This window comes from Armigeres subalbatus, chromosome 3 (assembly GCF_024139115.2).
Source record: "Armigeres subalbatus isolate Guangzhou_Male chromosome 3, GZ_Asu_2, whole genome shotgun sequence".
NCBI classification, from domain to species: Eukaryota; Metazoa; Arthropoda; class Insecta; order Diptera; family Culicidae; genus Armigeres; species Armigeres subalbatus.
Window position 1 is genome coordinate 296,756,092 of NC_085141.1, and position 14,632 is coordinate 296,770,723.

Here is a 14,632-nt window from a genome sequence, read left to right on the forward strand (position 1 = left end):
GAATCAAATGGCTGGAATGTGACATAGTTCAGAACCGAACCACAAATAATCATCAATAATGTTTAACCTACAACCAAAAACCTAGATATTCTTGTAGAAATAAAACGCCGAATACTATCTTTGTTGACCTTTGACAACACTCCACAGCATCGGCATCATCCCCAAACAAGATTCTATAGGGAATGTTTTAAAAACATTTTGTGAACTTTCATTTGATGATGGGCTTTTAAAGTCATTGGTCGAGCCTCACATACTTAGGTACTAGTCATGTAGAGAGAATGACAGTTGATTAAAGCATCATACAAATGCTGTCCAATGAGCAGCTCGAAGTAGCTCGAAGTTGTTCCTGTCACGCTCAGGCCCGTTTGTTGACAAAAAAGAACGAGCAGGACGGGAACAACTTCGAGCTACTTCGAGCTGCTCATTGGACAGCACTATAATCTACCTCATGTACGTAGGTGGCGATGGTCTCAATAAAACGTTTTCTCGATACTCCATAACCATAGTCGGACGCAAGAAGAGGGTAATGTTTTTGTCAATGGAAATGTTTCAGTTTTACATTCGCTCCTTCGGATGTTTATAAAACAATTTTATCAGGAAATATTCTGGTTGATCTTTGAGAATTTTGTCCAGAAAATACTCCAGTGAAAATGCTTTAGGATATCTTGTGAAAATAATTATTCCCATCAGAAAATTTTCTAAATTACTTCAGAATTCTCACTGAAACATTAAGAAAAATCCTAGTGGATTTCCAAGAGCTCGCTCAATAGTTTAATCCTGGAGCTCCTTGATGGATGTTTAATAGATTTTTTTTTGTTCAAAGCTCCGCTCCAAAAAATTTCTAGATTGTATGGTGTTATTCAAATTTGCATTGAAATGTCTTCGTGGAAGTATTCATACGAAAAATATGCCAAGAAAAATATGCCAAACATGTTTCCACGAGTTCTTCAAAAAAAACTCCAAACTACACTTCGTAAGTATTCTTGAGACCCAATGGAGGTTTCTCGATGTCTAAAAATACCTAACCCGTAAGCTTTTTTTAACGGAATTAGAAGGATTTCTAGAAACTCCCACGATAGTTCAAAAAGTTGTTCAAAATTCGTGTCAGTAGTCTTGGAGGTCTATTGCGACTCCAGGAAGTCCGTAGAAATTTCCAATGGTGGATGAATGCACCAGAAAGTTTATAACATTGGAGTAAATTTTGGAAAGATGTGAATTATGAAAACTTTTCAGGAGTTCTGCGCATTTACTTGATTCTTTGTGAACGACCAGAATTTCTTACGAAATTCTACATATCTTTAATGTTCTGCTTCTAGAAGTCATAAGGCTTCCAGTAACTTAGGAACTCATATGGATAGGAATCAAACATGCAGAGATTTTCATGTGCTTCTAGGAATAGAATTTTTTTTTTTATACCTGGAACTTTTCGAGAAATGGTCTGGAAAGTCAGGGAAAGTCAGGGAATTTCATTCTCAAATTTGAGTCGACACCCTGATAAAAGCACGTTTACTTTACTACAATTTTCGAACTTACTACTTTTGTGGAACTTGTTTGGCAGTTGATATGAATAAAAGCAATAAAAACTACAAATTATTTGTAGTCTGCTCAGGACCTTGCAGACAAAGTTATTCCATCGCCTGGATTTAAATTTGCCTGAATGGTGTGTGGCGTTGGGCAGGCCTATAAACATGAACAAGTCTAATATACTGTTCTTCAGTCACATGACAGATCGTAGCAGCCATCGCATGCAAGAGACACATTCGCGGTCAGTCAATTCTTCCTTCATCACGAGGTCAGTCGCGAGTGCAAGCAATGTAAACATGATGGGTGATTCGTATGTGCGATGTTGAATTGCACATTTGGCGATCCTGCCAGGAGTGTGTGCTGGCGTTGCTTGTAGAATCACCCATCATGTTGTGTAAAGATGTGTCCGTAGCAGTTTTGAACGAACTTCACGGGAAGCCGAAAAGAGGTTGGAGCGGCGAAGCACTTTTTTGCATAGGTAAGGAGTAATGGTTTCGTTATATTTGTGTGGATGCCGCGGACTCGAGAGATTCTGATTTTCAAAATGTTTTGCTACAGACCCGCAACTCTCCTCTCAGTGCACACATTGCGATTTCTCACGTGGAATTGTCATTGTGTTGTTTTTTAATTAGTTACAACTATTTCTTCAATTTGCCTCATTGCATAAGTGATTGCGCCGAATGTAAAATTAATTCATACCGTTCACTTATTGAGTTTTGTTGGTAGTTAGCTATAAGATATTTTATGAGACGTATAGCGGCAGCCCGATTATTTACATTTAAGGTTTTGTTTTGATATGATTCTGCTTGAACATTCCGGTAGATCCGAACACAAAATGATGTTTGTAACGTTTTACTTTTTATTGATGTTTTCTTCAGCATTTTATGCCTAGAATGTAATGAAATGAATAATCTAGCAGCAAACAGGCAAGACTGACATTTCTAACAGAAAACAAAGAAATGCTTTGTAAACAATGATAATGCTAAAAACCTCAATAGTATGAGTTTATTTTTCACGTGTACTTTCTCAACTGCGCCTAGAATGCACACATCTATGCGAAGAATACTTGTTTACAGCTTATTATGGAGATTTTCTGACAATGATTTTTGATGTTTTGATTTTATCCACCGATGCTGTCTTTGGGTGCTGTTCTTGGACATTTGAAAAACATCGGATGTTTGGGACGTTTATGTGCTGGCATTTTATGGTTTATACTCTTTGATTGGTATGTAAAACAGAGTAACTTTCGTAAGGCTTTCTTTAGATAAGTTAAATAGAGTAGTAGACTTGGTAGTAGAAGAGTAGAGTAGGATTTGTTTGTTGATGGATTATTCCAAGTGTGCGATGGGTGAAATATGATTGACTTCGGAGCAAGGCGATATATGAACCGGTTTTAGTAAAGCTTTTTAAATTCAAGTATGATTATCAATACACACACAATAAAATTATTGATAAAATTGAAAGTACCGTTGAAAAAGTATAGGAATGATTTTAAGTAAGAAAATGAAAATTTGAAATTTACTTATGAGAAAGAGTTGTTTCATAAATTACTATTTACAAATTCCATTTTCAAAACTATGTGTTATGTTCAATGTTGTTGTTTTCAGAATTTTCTTTTTGATTGCAATAGTTGAATTTGCCGAAAATATGCAATGCTTCTTGTATCTGAGTGTAGTGAAATCGAATGATACTGTGACATAAAATATCTGCAATGCCGCGTGGATTAGATGTATTGTGCTTAGAAAGCAATATTTCGATTAGGTGAATTTTATTGGTGGCCTGTGTTGCCAAAAATTCGTAAAAGTACTTTTTGGATATTGTTGATCTTTCTGTTGAAAAATTTAAGGATGTTAGTTCAGCGAGGAGTTCAATAAATAGAGTTTTATTGTTTTAGTTAAGCGTGAAAAGACACCCGCGTTCAAGTGTTTTTTCCTCTGCGTTGGTGGGACGCCCGCAAGAAAAATGTGTTATTGTGGATTGGAATGATCACAATTCAGCGTGGTGGGACGCCCGCATTCAGTAGATTCTTCCTCTGCGTTGGTGGGACGCCCGCAAGAAGAATGGTGTTATTGTGGATCGGAATGATCACAATTCAGCGTGGTGGGACGCCCGCATTCAGTAGATTCTTCCTCTGCGTTGGTGGGACGCCCGCAAGAAGAATGGTGTTATTGTGGATCGGAATGATCACAATTCAGCGTGGTGGGACGCCCGCATTCAGTAGATTCTTCCTCTGCGTTGGTGGGACGCCCGCAAGAAGAATGGTGTTATTGTGGATCGGAATGATCACAATTCAGCGTGGTGGGACGCCCGCATTCAGTAGATTCTTCCTCTGCGTTGGTGGGACGCCCGCAAGAAGAATGGTGTTATTGTGGATCGGAATGATCACAACTCAGTGTGGTAGGACGCCCGCATTCAGAAGATTCTTCCTCTGCGTTGGTGGGACGCTCGCAAGAAGAATAGTATTACCACAGAGAAACAGACGTCTCACTTAGAACAAAATGCAATCAAAATCATCGTCACGAAAACATTATCCCCCAATGCTAAAATCACAGTGTGTGGTCAAGCGGCAACCAGATGGCGGTAGTGCGCAAACGTCAAACACAAGCAAAATCGATGGAAGCGCCATCGGTGGCCGATTGACCACCTACATAAAATTAAATTAACCGTTAAAAAGGTGAACGATGGAACATGTGCTGAGTGAGACGTCTGTTTATCTGTGGTATTACTACAGACCGAAATTGTGAGAACTCTGTAGCAGAACGTCCGCAGGCAAGATTTTAATTTCCCCACAATGGTAGAACGCCCATAAGAATTAAGATTCTATCGTGGATTCGTAAGGTGCTCGTGGAGATTGATTGCATTGAGAAAAGATATCCGCCTATAGTTAAGAACAGTTTATCGATACTATTCCGGATCGGTTTCTAGTTTTTGTTGCTGGTTGTTTGACATTTATAGTTTCATATTGAAATACACGTATGCTCAAAGAAAGTAAAGGTAGTATTAGTACTGATGATTTTTACTAGAAGCAAAAAAGGGTTATTAAAAATAGTGTTTAACGTAGCAACCCTATAACCAGAGACCGGCGGAGTGAAAAACTGACGAAATGGCAACGTATGAAAATGCATGAAATCGTTTAAATTCTACTGGCAGCACTTGAACTTTTTGCTTGCTTCTTATGGAAGCAAAAAGTAAACAAGTCGAATTGGAACCGCTTTTGATGGTTCGATTGGAAACAAGATGGCGTCTTCGCCGATCTCTTATTCTAGTATTTCTAGTTTAACGATTACGAAATTAGACGCTCGCTGTACAGTAATGCGCCGGAAGTGATCGTTTGGTTCAAGATGCTTTTTTATCATTGTGAGAGAGTATTCCCATCATTAATAATATGTCGTTAATGTAATTTTTTTCTTTAAACATAGATGCCAGTCGTTATTTTTTTAGAGAAGAGGGGAGATGTGTGGCGTTGGGCAGGCCTATAAACATGAACAAGTCTAATATACTGTTCTTCAGTCACATGACAGATCGTAGCAGCCATCGCATGCAAGAGACACATTCGCGGTCAGTCAATTCTTCCTTCATCACGAGGTCAGTCGCGAGTGCAAGCAATGTAAACATGATGGGTGATTCGTATGTGCGATGTTGAATTGCACAAATGGTAAAAGGTGTTTACGAATTGAAATAATCACCGCAAATTAAATTAACGATACGATTAGGTAGTGTTATTTATCAAAGTTTATACGATGGGGTCGGTTTTTACTAGTTTTTTACTAGACATTCGCGGGTTTTTATACGGATTTTATTAAAGTTTTTTTTACGCGGTCGTTTAAAATGATCGGGAGGAACGGTACGTCCCCCACGTAAAGCGCGATTTACACCTCCCGTGAACGTGAACAAACTGTTTTTCGATAATAACTTCTTGATATATAGGGGTAACGGCTCAAACCTTGGCCCATTATGCTACGGTTGAGCACATTTATCGTTATAAATCTTTATATATTGCATTTGCAACCAGAATTATTCCACCAGCCGGCTTGCTTACATTTGGTTTTGACGCCAAATAGCAAAAAACGACGAGGAATGTCCGCAATATCTCATTTAAACCAGCGAAAGTCTCGAGAGAAATGGACAAAAGGTCGGCATCCTTGTCCCTATCATGTGGATAATTTTTCAGCCCACTTGGGACGAGTGAGTGTTGATTTCGAACATACGAGAGATAGAGATGGGTTGCTGTTTATAGTACCAGTCATTTTGCTTGCGTTGAATAAAGGCAGCATGCAAACAAATAGAGAAAATCAAATCATCTTATTGAGCGTGAATTCTAATTGGTTGCATGTAAAATACTACCACACTATTGCGAGAGTGCGTTTCAGATTTCCCCAATAGCACGCTTACCAAGGACATGCTAACGAAAATACTATTATATGAATCATTTATTTCCCAAATATTTACCATATTTGCAAGTGAAGAAGTTTAGAAAAATGAAACCGTATTAAAAACTGCACTTGCAAAAAGGCTACATGTTCTAGCCCTCATGTTTTGCCTACAAACAAATTGCATACGTTAATTATTGGCTACCGCATAATTTTGAGATTTACTGCTAGTTGAAATCATGGCAGTGGTGTTGCTCTCGCTCCTCTCAAAGAAACTTTTTTCCAAAACGTAAACAATGCTTTAGGTGGGGATGGTGCATAACGCACTATTGAAGAAAGCCAATTGTAAAACTTATTCTAGGCAATTCCTTGCTTTGTACTGTGCATAAACAGTTAAAACTGTGCCAACTACCTGATATTATTACACAATTATTAATAAATACAATTAAAGGATGCTTGTTTTTAACTCTGCCTGCATTGAAATTTCATGATTGGTACGTGCGTTTGATTCCACTCCTCTCTATATCGATCAGCTGTTGTGAATCCTCTCAAAACTCTCACGTGTTTCAACTTCCCGAGTTAAAAGAATACTTTTTCGGTATCATTTTACAGATCAAAATACTTTTTGCAAGCAATAATAAATCTAAATTATGATGAAGGTATTTGTCAAGTAATTTGACTTGAAATTATTCTCATGAAATGACGTTGAAAGTTTATCTAATGAAACATATGATCCATTGTATCTTTCCATTATTAAATGAGAAAATGTTTGTAGGATTCGTGCGAAAGATGATAAAACTAAATATTCTTACACTAATTGAATCATTTATTTGCGAAATTATGAAGAAAATGGTGTATCGAACCAAGAAAGGTTGATGCTTGAATCGCTTTTGCTTGAATCGTGTTTGGAAGCCGTAAGGTAGGCAATTATTTTTGGTATGTTCTGCGAATGAAAGCGATTATATCGTGATTCGAGAAAAGCATCATGAGGGCCCATTTACTACGTGACGTTTTAGGTAGTGGGAAGGTTCTTGTCTGAGCGTTAAGGACTTTATAAATTTTAGAACCCTACCATACATGAACCATTACTAGAGGCTTGGTTCGGGTTGAGTTTAACGTTATGTAATTTGCGAATGAAACTTAACCTGTTTTTACAAAAATTCTTGGCATCCTAATCGCAAGCATCGGATATTCTATCTGCAGCTTTCAGTTATTTTCTCCAGTACGGGTTATTGGTGAGAATGTTTTGATTTCAGAGTTTCACCTATACTAACGTAGTGCTACAAATCGAAAGCGCATGCCACCATTTGACTACGGGTGCCCCCAGTATTGTTCAAAAAAGTTTTGGTTAATCGTGTCGCTATACTAATAAAAATTGTGAAATAAAATGATAACTAACATAGTATGATTGTTATCCGTTCATCTAATGTCCGAAAGCAGGTAAGTCTATTCAGAAAACTCTTTTATAGGGCAAAAGAAAAAAAAAACATTTGCACAGCCTGCCTGCTTAAGTCAACGAAACATGGCTGCTAATAAACCGAGTCAAAGTGATTTTTCACGCAAGATAATTGCTTTTAATAGTTTAAGAAGTGTATAAATCTAGAGTTATGAAGCAGATATATGTTTGATACACTTTTCTTAAGAAGTGATGGTTAATATCTCTCTACAAATCGACGTATTATCGCTGAAATATTGATTAATTTGCGTGATGAGCCAATGTTACATCCAGGGCCAACATTACCGCCGGTTACCCTACTCAAATCGTGAGGGAATCATGTGCAAATGAAAGGCAGATGCTGCATTTAGTAGTGAGATGCATACAAACACGAAAAACATCAACAATATCAGATTTATGAGCATTTCACGGTCATGTCTGTGAAATCATCGTGAAATCGTATCTGCGGTGAACTCACCGCAAGTGTAAACGCGACGGCGAACATGAATGTGGGGCTGTGGTGTATTAAAAAATACAAGGAGAATAGATTGATTTTGATTGGGAGTTCACATCGACCGAGAGTGTTTGCTGTACTCGTTGAATCGGTTTCGGGTGGGTTTCTGCTTTGTGAGTCGCTGTCGCCCATTTCAATCTACTCGTTTCGGTTTGGTCGGAAGGAAACCAACTCAGTAGTTTCTAATAAATGAATTGTGTTTCTTTTTTATTATATGGTAATATTATTTTTTTCTTTTTAAATATTTTTAATACTTCAATCATTTGTATATTGAATCGAAACATTTATATTTTCATAGATAGATTACTTCGTTCATAAAAAAATGAATTCATTATTTTTCTTCTTCTTCTTCCCCTTCAATGGCTCTATTCATTCATTTTTTTAGTCTACATCTAAACAGATAACACTGAATCAACAATTTGACGACACAATACACGGTTCGAGACCGCATCTCTCCATCCTCGAATACGCACCACGCTTGCCAAGTCGTTTTGCACCTGGTCTGCCCATCTCGCTCGCTGCGCTCCACGCCGTCTCGTACCTGCCGGATCGGAAGCGAACACCAGGGTTGTTGTCCGGCATTCTTGCAACATGTCCTGCCCATCGTACCCTTCCGGCTTTAGCTACCTTCTGGATACTGTGTTCGCCGTAGAGTTGGGGAGCTCATGGTTCATTCTTCGCCGCCACACACCGTCTTCTTGCACACCGCCAAAGATGGTCCTAAGCACCCGTCTCTCGAATACTCCGAGTGCTTGCAAGTCCTCCTTGAGCATTGTCCATGTTTCATGTCCGTTAGGGTGGCTCAAAAAACATTTTGATGGGGCGCCCTCTTATTTGGTTCTATTTCATGCCCTGATGCTCTGGACAAAATTTCAGCCAAATCGGTCAACGTTTGGGCGGTGCTAAACTCGTTGGAAGTTTATATGGATAAATGTCTGCAGAAACATCCAAAAACAGCAAATTGCAGTTGGACGGCACAATTTACAATCAAGAAACATTATTGACATCCAAAAATATGCATATAAGAAGGCACTCTTAGAAACCCAAAGAACAAAGTAGATGCTTTGTATATTCATCATTTGCCTTCAACAATTGTTCCGTTCCAGGTCATCCAAGAATTTCCTGGAGTCTACACGCGTAACCAAGGACCTAAGGTCTACAAGCGTAGCGAAAGAGCTGTTATCTCTTGTAAAAAATGGTTTATGCCCTATTTGATATATTAAACCAAATTCCGTTCCAGGTCATACAAGAATTCCCTGGAATATAGGTCTTGAGGTCTACCCGCGTAACCGAAGGGCTGTTATCTCTTTTTTTTAAATGGTTCATGCTCTATATGATCTTTTAATCCAAACTCAATATGCCTTAAGCAGCCGTTCCTTTCCTGGTCATCCAAGAACTCCCTAGACTACTCAGCCGCGGATTCATCCCAAATATGTCCTCCGAGTATTTGTCTTTAACTTGCGTCTCAAATGTAGGCATATGAGTTGTTCTAAGATCTCCAAATTGCCCTTGAGTTTGAATCAAATGGTCTGCCGAATCAACCAAGGCTTCCATGATGTCCCCATCCACGGTATCAACCCAATTATAACCTCTGAGTATTTTTCTTTCACATGCGTCTCAAATCCAGACATATGAGATGTTGCAAGATCTCCACATTGTCCTGGAGTTTGAATCAAATGTTCTGCCGAATCAACCAAGGCTTCCATGATGTCCCCAGCCGCGGTATCAACCCAATTATGTCCTCCGAGTATTTGTCGTTCACTCGCGTCACAAGTGTAGGCATATGAGTTGTTCTAAGATCTCCAAATCGTCCTGGAGTTAGAATCAAATGGTCTGTCGGATCAACCAAGGCTTCCATGATAACCTTAGCCGTGGTATCAACCCAATTATGTCCTCCAAGTATTATTCTTCCACTTGCGTCTCGAATCCAGGCATATGAGATGTTGTAAGATCTCCAAATTGTTCTGGAGCTTGAATTAAATCTCGCGTGATTTTTGAAAACGTCGTAAGTCCAAATGAGCGATTCTCTTTCATTACGCTCTCTTTTGCTAATATCTAGGCTAGTTTAAAATTTGTTGCAATATTTTCACCTCAGCATACTAGACAAAGCTATTTTCTTCAGGTCGGTACTGGAAAATCCAATGTAAACGTTAGTTTGGCTTTGTAATAATCGAAAGAGAAAGTAAACAAAGAGAGCCTCTCTTTTGGACTTACGACGTTTTCAAAAATCACGCGAGAAATGGTCTACCAAATCAACAATGGCTTCCATGATGTCTCCAGCCGTGGTATCAACCCAATTATGTCCTCCGAGTATTTTTCTTTCACTTGCGTCTCAAATCCAGAGAAATGAGATGTTTTAAGATCTCCAAATTGTCCAGGAGCTTGAATTAAATGGTCTGCCCGATCAACCAAGGCTTCCATGATGTCTCATGCCGTGGTATCAGCTCAATTATGTTTCCAGGATATTTGTCTTTCAGTTGCGTTTCAATTCCAGGAATATGAGTTGTTTTAAGATCTCCAAATTGTCCTGGAGCTTGAATCAAATGGTTTGCCGAATCAACCAAGGCCTTCATGATGTCCCCAGAAAACCCAGTAACAACCCAAGCAGTAATTAGGCTTAGAAACCTCGCAGTTAATAACTGTGCTGTGGAAGTGCTTAATGAACACTAAGCTGCGAGGCGGCTCTGTCCCAGGGTGGGGATGTAATGCCAATAAGAAGAAGAAAAACCCAAGCAGCACAAGTCAGACAATCATCGCAAGGAACATTTTTAGCTCCATAACGGTCATGAAAACGATTATTTGCTCTACAAACTTCGGTAAAACGTTTGTAGGGATGGTTGTAGCAATTTGATTGTGACTAAATTCGGCAATTCATATGGCCCATGCCCTTTTTGATCCATAGAACCAAAGTGAATACGGCTTCAACTATTGTTCCATTGCAAGTCATCTATGAATATCACCCATCCCTAAAAATATAAGCTTTACGGTCAACACGCGTAACCAAAAGGCTGTTATCTCTATAAAAACTTGCTCATACCCGTTTTGATCCATAGGACTCAATTGGACACCTCTTCAACTATTGTTCCATTCCAGGTAATTTAAGCAAGTCATGGAGTACTGGTCTTTAGGTCAAAAGGATTATTATTTTTAAATGGTTCATCCATTTTGATCCATAGATCCATATTAGATACGCATTCAACAATCATTCCATTCCAAATCATCGAAGAAATATCTGAAGTCTATACTTCGTGGCCGAGGTCATAATAAACACACTTAAATCATTTCACAGATTTCGGTGAATTTTGCTTCAATTCACCGAAATCTCAACAGCAGATTTGTTCGGTAATTATTTCACAAAATGTTCGGCGATTTTCCCTTTGTTCAACTGTCAAAACAACCGAAAATCTGTAAAATTATTCACCGAACAGTTCTGCTGTTGAGATTTCGGTGAAATTTCACAGAAATCTGCGATTTATTTTAAGTGTGAAAGCCTTGATTGATTCGGTAGACCATTTGATTCAATCTCTAAAACAATTGGGAGATCTACAACATGTTACATGTCAGAATTTGAGACGCAATTCGCAAACTATCCAAATTCCAGGAAAACTTCGAGATCTTACAACACCTCACCTCATCTTTCATGAGACGAGTGAAAAATAAATACTCGGGGGATATAATTGAGCTGATACCGCGAGTGAAGAAATCATGAAAGCCTTGGTTGATTTGGTAGACCATTTGATTCAAACTCCAGGACAATTTGAAAATCTTACAACATCTGACATGCTAATATTTGTGACTCAAGTGAAAGAATAATACTCAGAAGACAAAATTGTGTTGACACCGTGGTTGGGGGAACCATGGTAGCCTTGGTTGATTCATTAGACCATTTGATTCAAACTCCAGGACAATTTGGAGATCTTACAACACCTCATATGTCTTGTTTTGAGATGCAAGTGAAATAAAAATATTTAGAGAACATATTGGAGTTGATACCACGGCTTAGGACATCATGAAATCTTTGGTTGATTCGATAGATCATTTGATTTAAGCTCCAGGACAATTTGGAGATCTTAGAACATCTCATATACCTGTATTTGAGACATTAGTAAAAGACCAATGCTTAGAAGACAAAATTGGGTTGACACCGCGGCTGGAACATCGTGAAAGCCTTGTTTGATTCGGCAGAACATTTGATTCAAACTCCAGAACAATTTGGAGATCTTAAAACGTATTATATGCCTGGATTTGAGACGTAAGTGAAAGACAAATAATCGGAGGACATAATTGAGTTGATACCGCTGCTGGGACCACCATGGAAGCCTTGTTTGATTCATTAGATTATTTAATTCAAACTCCAGAACAATTTGGAGATCTTAGAACATCTCATATACCTGGACTTGAGACGTTAGTAAAAGACTAATACTCAGAAGACAAAATTGGGTTGACACCGCGGCTCTGGACATCGTGGATGCCTTGGTTGATTCTGTACACCATTTGATTCAAACTTCAGGACTATTTGAAGATCTTAAAACATCTCATATACCTGGACTTGAGATGCAAGTGAATGACAAATACTCGGAGGGCATGATTGGGATTATATCGCGGCTGGGGGCATCATGGAAGCCTTGGTTGATTCATTATACCATTTGAATCAAACTCCAGTACAATTTGGAGATCTTACAACACCTTATATGTCTTGTTTCGAGACGCAAGTGAAAGACAAATACTCAGTGAACATTATTGAGTTGATACCACGGCTTAGGTTAACATAAAGGCTTTGGTTGATTCTGTAGACCATTTGATTTAAACTCCAGGACAATTTGAAGATCTTACAATATCGAATATGCCTGTATTTGAGACGTTAGTAAAAGACCAATACTCAGAAGACAAAATTGGGTTGACACCGAGGCTGGGGACATCGTGGAAGCCTTGTTTGATTCTGTAGACCATCTGATTCAAACTCCAGGACAATTTGGAGAAAAACATCTCATATACACGGACTTGAGATGCAAGTGAAAGACAAATACTCGGAGGGCATGGGAGGCATAATACCGTAGTTGAGGACATCGTGCAAGCCTCAGTAGATTCGGTAGACCATTTGATTCTAACTCCAGAACAATTTAGAGATCATAAAACATCTCATATACCTGGACGTGAGACGCAAGTGAAAGTCAAATACTCAGAGGGCATGATTGGGATGATATCGTGGCGGGGGGTACCATGGAAGCCTTGGTTTAAATTCCAGGACAATTTGGAGATCTTACAATATATAATATGCCTGTATTTGAGAAGCCTTGGTTTAAATTCCAGGACAATTTGGAGATCTTACAATATATAATATGCCTGTATTTGAGATGTTAGTAAAAGACCAATACTCAGAAGACAAAATTGGGTTGACACCGAGGCTGGGGACATCGTGGAAGCCCTGGTTGATTAAGTAGACCATTTGATTCACACTCCAGGACAATTTGCAAATCTTAAAAAATCTCATATACATGGACTTGAGACGCAAGTGAAAGACAAATACTCGGAGGACATAATTGAGTTGATACCACGGTTTGGGACATCATGAAGGCTTTGGTTGATTCGGTAGACCATTTGATTCAAACTTCAGGACAATTTGGAGATCTTATAACATCTCCTGGATTTGGAGAGATCTTACAATTCCTCATGTAAGACGCAGGTGAATGTATTTGAATGTATCCTCACGATCAATTAATTCAGTGAAATACTCGAAATTTTAGCAAAAATTATTTTTACGTCACATTCGCTTTACGTCCCGCCAATAAGTGACATAAAAAGCGGGTTGAGTGTATCATGGTTCTTCATCGTAAGCTCTGCCGTCCAACTGCAATTCACTGTTTTTGGATGTTTCTGCATACATTTATCCATATAAACTTCCAACGAGTTTAGCACCGCCCAAACGTTGACCGATTTGGCTGAAATTTAGTCCAGAGCATCAGGGCATCAAATAGAACCAAATAAGAGGGCGACTCATCAAAAAAATTGAAAAAAGTTTTTCTCATACTAATTTGAGCCACCCAAATGACCGTAGAGGACAACCGGTCTTATTAGCGTCTTGTACATGACACATTTGGTGCGGTGGCGAATCTTTTTCGACCGCACGGCCCGACTGCCACAGATGATGCGCTTTCGTATTTCACAACTAACGTTGTTGTCAGCCGTTAGCAAGGATCCGAGGTAGACGGATTCCTCGACCACCTCGAAGGTATCCCCGTCCGCCCACAAGCATGTGCTTTGTTTTTGACGCATTCATCACCAGTCCAACCTTTGTTGCTTCACGTTTCAGGCGGGTGTACAGTTCTGCCACCTTTGCAAATGTGCGGCCGACAATGTCCATGTCATCCGCGAAGCAAATAAATTGACTGGATCTGTTGAAAATCGTACCCCGGCTGTTACACCCGGCTCTCCGCATGACACCTTCTAGCGCAATGTTGAACAACAGGCACGAAAGTCCATCACCTTGTCTTAGTCCCCGGCGCGATTCGAACGAACTGGAGCGTTCGCCCGAAATCTTCACACAGTTTTGCACACCATCCACCGTTGCTTTGATCAGTCTGGTAAGCTTCCCAGGGAAGCTGTTCTCGTCCATAATTTTCCATAGCTCTACGCGGTCTATACTGTCGTATGCCGCCTTGAAATCAACGAACAGATTATGCGTTGGGACCTGGTATTCACCGCCTTTTTGAAGGATTTTCCGTACAGTAAAGATCTGGTCCGTTGTCGAGCGGCCGTCAACGGAGCCGGCTTGATAACGTCGGAAGATGT